General features: G+C 37.9%; 1 long non-coding RNA gene across 1 annotated transcript; it reads right to left on the reverse strand.

The window, feature by feature from the left end:
- Positions 1–137: 137 nt before the first annotated feature.
- LOC102290287 lies at positions 138–2,414 on the reverse strand. Its single transcript, XR_006054837.1, has 7 exons — positions 2,350–2,414; positions 1,995–2,060; positions 1,686–1,902; positions 1,317–1,462; positions 930–1,212; positions 559–704; positions 138–454 (listed from the first exon to the last, which is right to left on the reverse strand). It is a non-coding gene; the product is annotated as an uncharacterized LOC102290287 (long non-coding RNA).
- Between the last annotated feature and the right edge of the window lie 4,222 nt (positions 2,415–6,636).

Below are 6,636 nucleotides of genomic sequence, written 5' to 3' on the forward strand. Positions count from 1 at the left end.
GCAAAAATTTGTATAAATGTCCCTCTCAGATAGTTACGATGCTGCTCGAAATTGTATTGTGGACTTAACTCTAAAAAACGGGGTAGAAGTAGAATTTTTTATAAACATTATTAATGATTGCCACATATATGACGGTTATGACAAAGTTTCAAAGATGAGTAGCTCATTTACCTGGGATTCGCATTGCCATTGTCATTAAGTGAATTTCCAATGCGGATCTCAGCTCCATTGATCCTCTCAGGGCAACAGTCTTGTCTGTTGGTGATAGTCACAGTGTTGATTTTATATGTCTTCAAAAGGTCAAGTCTCCACCATGGATTCAAGTCGTTGTTTGTATGGGCACAGGATCCCTGGTTGTAGTTGCTGGCACGATTCCCATCAATGGCATTTTCGGGTTTGGCATTCCCATACGTTGAAGACTGACTCACTTGTCCAAGTCTGGCAACATTAGTCTCTGAAAAGTTGCAAATATTAGCATTAATATGATAAGAAGAACTCCAAAAACCATTATGTGTTCATTAAACGTGGAACACACGAGAAGAATTGGACAAGATTTACCTGAAAGTGTACCATCAACTTCCACCTCACAAAGTGTCAGGTATTCTGTTCTCCCAGGAATAACGATGTTTATGTAGCGACCTTCCATTCCATTGCATGCAAAGGTTTGTGATGCCCCAGCAGCGATGGATGAGATTACAGCACATCTGAAAACAAATGACAAGAAAAAAGATTAACAAGTAACATAAGACTAATGTAAAACAAAAATTTGTATAAATGTCCCTCTCAGATAGTTACGATGCTGCTCGAAATTGTATTGTGGACTTAACTCTAAAAAACGGGGTAGAAGTAGAATTTTTTATAAACATTATTAATGATTGCCACATATATGACGGTTATGACAAAGTTTCAAAGATGAGTAGCTCATTTACCTGGGATTCGCATTGCCATTGTCATTAAGTGAATTTCCAATGCGGATCTCAGCTCCATTGATCCTCTCAGGGCAACAGTCTTGTCTGTTGGTGATAGTCACAGTGTTGATTTTATATGTCTTCAAAAGGTCAAGTCTCCACCATGGATTCAAGTTGTTGTTTGTACAGGCACAGGATCCCTGGTTGTAGTTGCTGGCACGATTCCCATCAATGGCATTTTCGGGTTTGGCATTCCCATACGTTGAAGACTGACTCACTTGTCCAAGTCTGGCAACATTAGTCTCTGAAAAGTTGCAAATATTAGCATTAATATGATAAGAAGAACTCCAAAAACCATTATGTGTTCATTAAACGTGGAACACACGAGAAGAATTGGACAAGATTTACCTGAAAGTGTACCATCAACTTCCACCTCACAAAGTGTCAGGTATTCTGTTCTCCCAGGAATAACGATGTTTATGTAGCGACCTTCCATTCCATTGCATGCAAAGGTTTGTGATGCCCCAGCAGCGATGGATGAGATTACAGCACATCTGAAAACAAATGACAAGAAAAAAGATTAACAAGTAACAAGACTAATGTAAAACAAAAATTTGTATAAATGTCCCTCTCAGATAGTTACGATGCTGCTCGAAATTGTATTGTGGACTTAACTCTAAAAAACGGGGTAGAAGTAGCATTTTTTATAAACATTATTAATGATTGCCACATATATGACGGTTATGACAAAGTTTCAAAGATGAGTAGCTCATTTACCTGGGATTCGCATTGCCATTGTCATTAAGTGAATTTCCAATGCGGATCTCAGCTCCATTGATCCTCTCAGGGCAACAGTCTTGTCTGTTGGTGATAGTCACAGTGTTGATTTTATATGTCTTCAAAAGGTCAAGTCTCCACCATGGATTCAAGTTGTTGTTTGTACAGGCACAGGATCCCTGGTTGTAGTTGCTGGCACGATTCCCATCAATGGCATTTTCGGGTTTGGCATTCCCATATTCAAGTTGTTGTTTGTACAGGCACAGGATCCCTGGTTGTAGTTGCTGGCACGATTCCCATCAATGGCATTTTCGGGTTTGGCATTCCCATACGTTGAAGACTGAGCCACTTGTCCAAGTCTGGCAACATTTTCACCTTGATTTTTAAAAGATAGAAAGATGCACAGAATCACCAAATGTAATTAACAGTGGTGTAAGTCATTTCACCAAGATATCTACAGTCAGCTTCTTTAATTGAATTTTTCTTATAATCTTTTTGAAAACACTTTTTCACTGATCTAATTAAAATATATAATTAAATATGAATTCTTCAAATCAGTTATTTACTTTTAATATCTCTTCGTTTGTTAAATTAACCAAGTCCTAGAATTGTAATGAATTCACGTTTACTTATTATATTTCTTAGATACATTTTTTAATCTCACCCAAATTTCCACTTAGTTTTCCTAGAATAGACAACAAGACAAATATTCCAGCCGTAGTCAACATCCTATAGAGAAAAGAAAACATTATTTCAGATAAATTTTATCATATTTAATCTGGAGTAGAGGATTTGACAGATGTACAATATTTTTTTAATGGTTTGCAATTTGAAATTTCTTTTAGAGTAATTTTTTTAATACAATTGTCAATTTTTAAATTATAACAGTAATTAAGCCTTGATAAGGTAGAATATTTCCAAAAATATATTAGTTTGACAATTGAAGGTTATTAATGATATTACTGTCACATTTAAGTTAAGTACTTTTTTGTTTTTTTTCCCTTTGGTTTTTTTTTCTTTTTTCTTTTTTTTTTGTTTTTTTTTTCTGGTAATATATATCTATATAGATATATTTTACAAAATACATGGAAAAACTCATATCATCCTATTCTACCAAGGAATTACCTTTAGTTGTAGGTAGGAGTCTCATAGTAGGTTCAATCTGCATTTTCACAAACTGAGCCATTATTATATATGTTTACACAGTGATCATGTGACTGACAGTTGTTTAAAGAATGGAAATTTATGTTCAAATAATAAATGTTATTCCTGTAACTTTGCTTAATTTCATATACACCCTTGTCAAATACCAGGTGACTCCCTTTTTCATAACAGTGCTGTGCATACAACAGAACATTTTGTCACGGACCCAACCAGACAACCTCACTTACTGTATTTCTCTATTCTGAAAACATCATGGGATGTCATGTAATAATTCAGAATTTCCTAGTTGTTGCCATAACTATTTGCCTATAAACTAGTTTAAAAGATATTGATTAAATGTTTTGAACACTTACACAATTTTTGGAGAAGATTTAAGGGAAAAAATTCCCAACAAGAATAAAATTTGTGCAAAACTGATTTTTGTCTCGGTTTTTAATTTTCTTGTTCTGTACCAGTACTACATTAAATATATATATAATATAAAATACATGAAAAATTGGAAACATATTCTACCAAGGACTTACCTTAAAGCATAGGTATCTGTCTCAAAGTAGGTTCGATCTGCATCTTCATATACTCACCCATTGTTATATATGCTTACTGTGATCATGACTATGAGTTGTTTAAAGAATGAAAAATCATGTTCAAATAATAAATGTTGTTCTTGTAACTTTGCTTAGTTTCATACAAATCCATGTCAAATACCAGGTGTCTGCCTCCCTTGAAGGTGACTGTCACTCCACATACATGTTGTTCATTAACGTAACTACAGATTTGCATTATTTCTTTGTCCACAATCTTATTTTCCCATTACATGACATATTTTCTGTCTGCCTTTATGCATTAATTTCTTGTGCAGCTCCTTTGGCTTTTAGCTACAAACTACATCCTAACTGCAAAAGAAACAGACATAGTTCAGGTCTGCCATTGCAAATATGCTATTTATCGTGATGCTATTAGCTGGCAGCCTGATTGTACTATTGTACCATTCTGTCAGGCTGCCAAATCTGATGACATGCCTTGTATTAGCATGGTGTCTGTGCAGATGTTTGCAAAGAGCTGGAGTTCTCCTAGAAGTATAATGCTGTTGTGTCTGTCCTCGATGCAGTTTCCATTTTACCATAATGCACTTGTCCTTTTGTGCAATAAAAATTCAAATACTGTACATATTCCTGCTGTAGACAACACCTCTATTTTCGTCCTCGATGACATGAACTGAAATCAGCTGGTTATAGTGCAAGTGCAAATGGAACCGATAAACAGAATCATTAGGCAAACAGACTAACAAATCAAAGGAACTATACAGCTCCATCCCTTATAGACTCCAATTTGTTCATATAAATGGGAGGTCCTCTTTTCTTTATCGATACATGAAGCCAGATAACACACACTGTAGGAAAGTCTTTTAATTTCATGCTTCTAAATCCAAATAAATTCACTAGAAATATATTGTCTAACCAGGTGTTTAATCTGGATGGCAAGCATCTGGTGCCTAACCAGACAGACCATGGCTTTCACTCTTTGGCTCTGTCAAATTGGGCAGATTGACATTGATATAAGTTATACAGTGTGATTTTTTTCCCCTATTACCTCAACCTGATACTGCTGGAGACTTCTTCTTGTCAGAAGGGAATTTTTCCTTCCCACCAAGTACTTACTCAAAAGAAGGTTCCTTTGATTTGGGTTTTTTTTTCTGTAATCTTGAAGGATCTATACCTTGCGATAGTGCTTTAAAGTGCCTTAAGGTAATTGCTGTTGTAATTTGGCACTATCTAAATTGAATTGAACTAAATTGAATTGAATTAAAAAGTGACAACATGTGCATTGGACAGGCAATAACAAGGCAACTCCCAAAATGGAACGGTTTACCAGGTGGTGGCTACAGATCATTGCTCCTTCTACCTCCTGACTGATTTTTCTTCCACCCTCTGAGGTTCCAGAGATACTCCAGCTCCTGCAGCATGGCACATCCATGTGTGCCATTATTTGTTGTGTTTCCCAAACAAGTCATGCTAGATGACATTTTAAACAACATAAAGTATACATACAGTACAGTGTCTCTGCCAATTCTGTGTTTGAGTAGCACAGTGTTAGGCTGTGAACAGGTCCCATTAACTGATGGCAGGCCTTCATGCCACCCTCACAGAGTCTGTCTCTCACCTGTTGTTCAGAAATATGTGCAGAAGTAGCCTGATGGAGGTCATGTTATAAGGTTTGGGAAGTGCTACTCCTGTTCCTTCTTATACAAAGGAGCAGTTATCTACTCCTGCTGCTCGGTTGATCCTTTTCTATAGTCTAGCTTCCCTCATGTAACAGCTACTTTTCTGGTTTCCTTGACAATATAAACATTGTGTTGGGAGCTGATGGCACAATTGAAAGAGATGGACTACCTAGAGTAAGTAAACAGAATGGGCTGCAGGTACTATCTAATGCAACCAGCTGTGACAAGGCTCTTGGCCTCAAAGGCAGCTCTGGAACTGAATTGGAGACTCAGCTTCGGACCCTTGAAAAACCTGAAGCTAACCAGGCCCCCACTAAGCTAACCTGATAGTAGCGTTAGCTCTCCCCTGGCAAATTGTCCCCAACGGCCAGGAAAGCAATATGGCTAGGTGACGGTAAGGAGGAAGCATAGTCTTATCTGTCTGAGACATTTTCCCCACGTGGTGACACACCTGCTGGGGATCAAACTCTGGTAATCGGTGATTCTGTTTTCAGACATGTAAAGCCAGAGACACCCTAACCCTAACCATGGTCAATTGTCTCCAAGGGTCAAAGCAGGTGACATTGAGGGAAATTGAAAACTGCTGGCTAAGGATAAAGGTAAATTCAGTAAAATTATAATTCAGTTTGGCAGTAGTGACACCTGGCTACGTCAATCGAAGATCACTAAAACTGAAATTGAATTGGTGTGTAACTTTGCCAAAACAATGATAGACTCTGTAGTTTTCTCTGATCCCCTTCCCAATCGGACCAGGAGTGCCATGTTTAGCCACATGGTCTCTTGAGATTACTGGCTATTTGATTGGTGTCCAGAAAACAATGTGGGCTTTATAGATAATTGGGAAACTTTCTGGCGGAAACCCAGTCTTGTTAGGAGAGATGGCATCCATAACTCTTTGGATGGAGCAGCTCTCATTTCTAGAAATCTGGCCAAATTTATTAAACCCCTTAAAACGTGACTATCCAGAGTTGAGGCCAGGAAGCAAAGTTGCAGTCTTACAAGCCTCTCTGCAGTTTCTCCCCTCCTGTTATCACCCCCAGAGCCCCCATGCCCTTAGAGACCGTGTCTGCTCCTAAACAGACAAGCAACAAACTAAAAATTGGCAAAAAACATGAAAAATCACAAAGAAAGAACAATACAGTATCCACATCTGCACCAGGAAGAACTGTTATTATTAAACATTACTCGATTACATCAATTTACTCTGCCTTACAGAAACCTCGTTTCTGGCTTGGTCTGCAGGGTAGGTGGACGGACACACCTGAGCGGCATCCACAATCACGCCTCAACAGCTTAAAAGTCTGTACTGGGTCCTGAGCTATATTCTTGTTGGTGTGTGTTCGGTTGGCGGCTGAAAAGCTGCAGCAGCGTGTAAACAAGCAACCATAATAAAGTGTGCTGAAAAGCGTTGAGATGTGGTTGGGTCTGTCATGGATTGTTTACAGTATCATCAACTTCTACCTCACAAAGTGTGAGATGTTTTTTTCTTCCTGGAATCACAATGTTTACGTACCATCCTTCCATCCCATTACACATAAACGTTTGGGAGGCCTTATATCTTTAAAC

This window comes from Haplochromis burtoni, unplaced genomic scaffold, assembly GCF_018398535.1.
Source record: "Haplochromis burtoni strain Fernald_Lab_line unplaced genomic scaffold, NCSU_Asbu1 Contig_142, whole genome shotgun sequence".
Lineage (NCBI taxonomy): Eukaryota > Metazoa > Chordata > Actinopteri > Cichliformes > Cichlidae > Haplochromis > Haplochromis burtoni.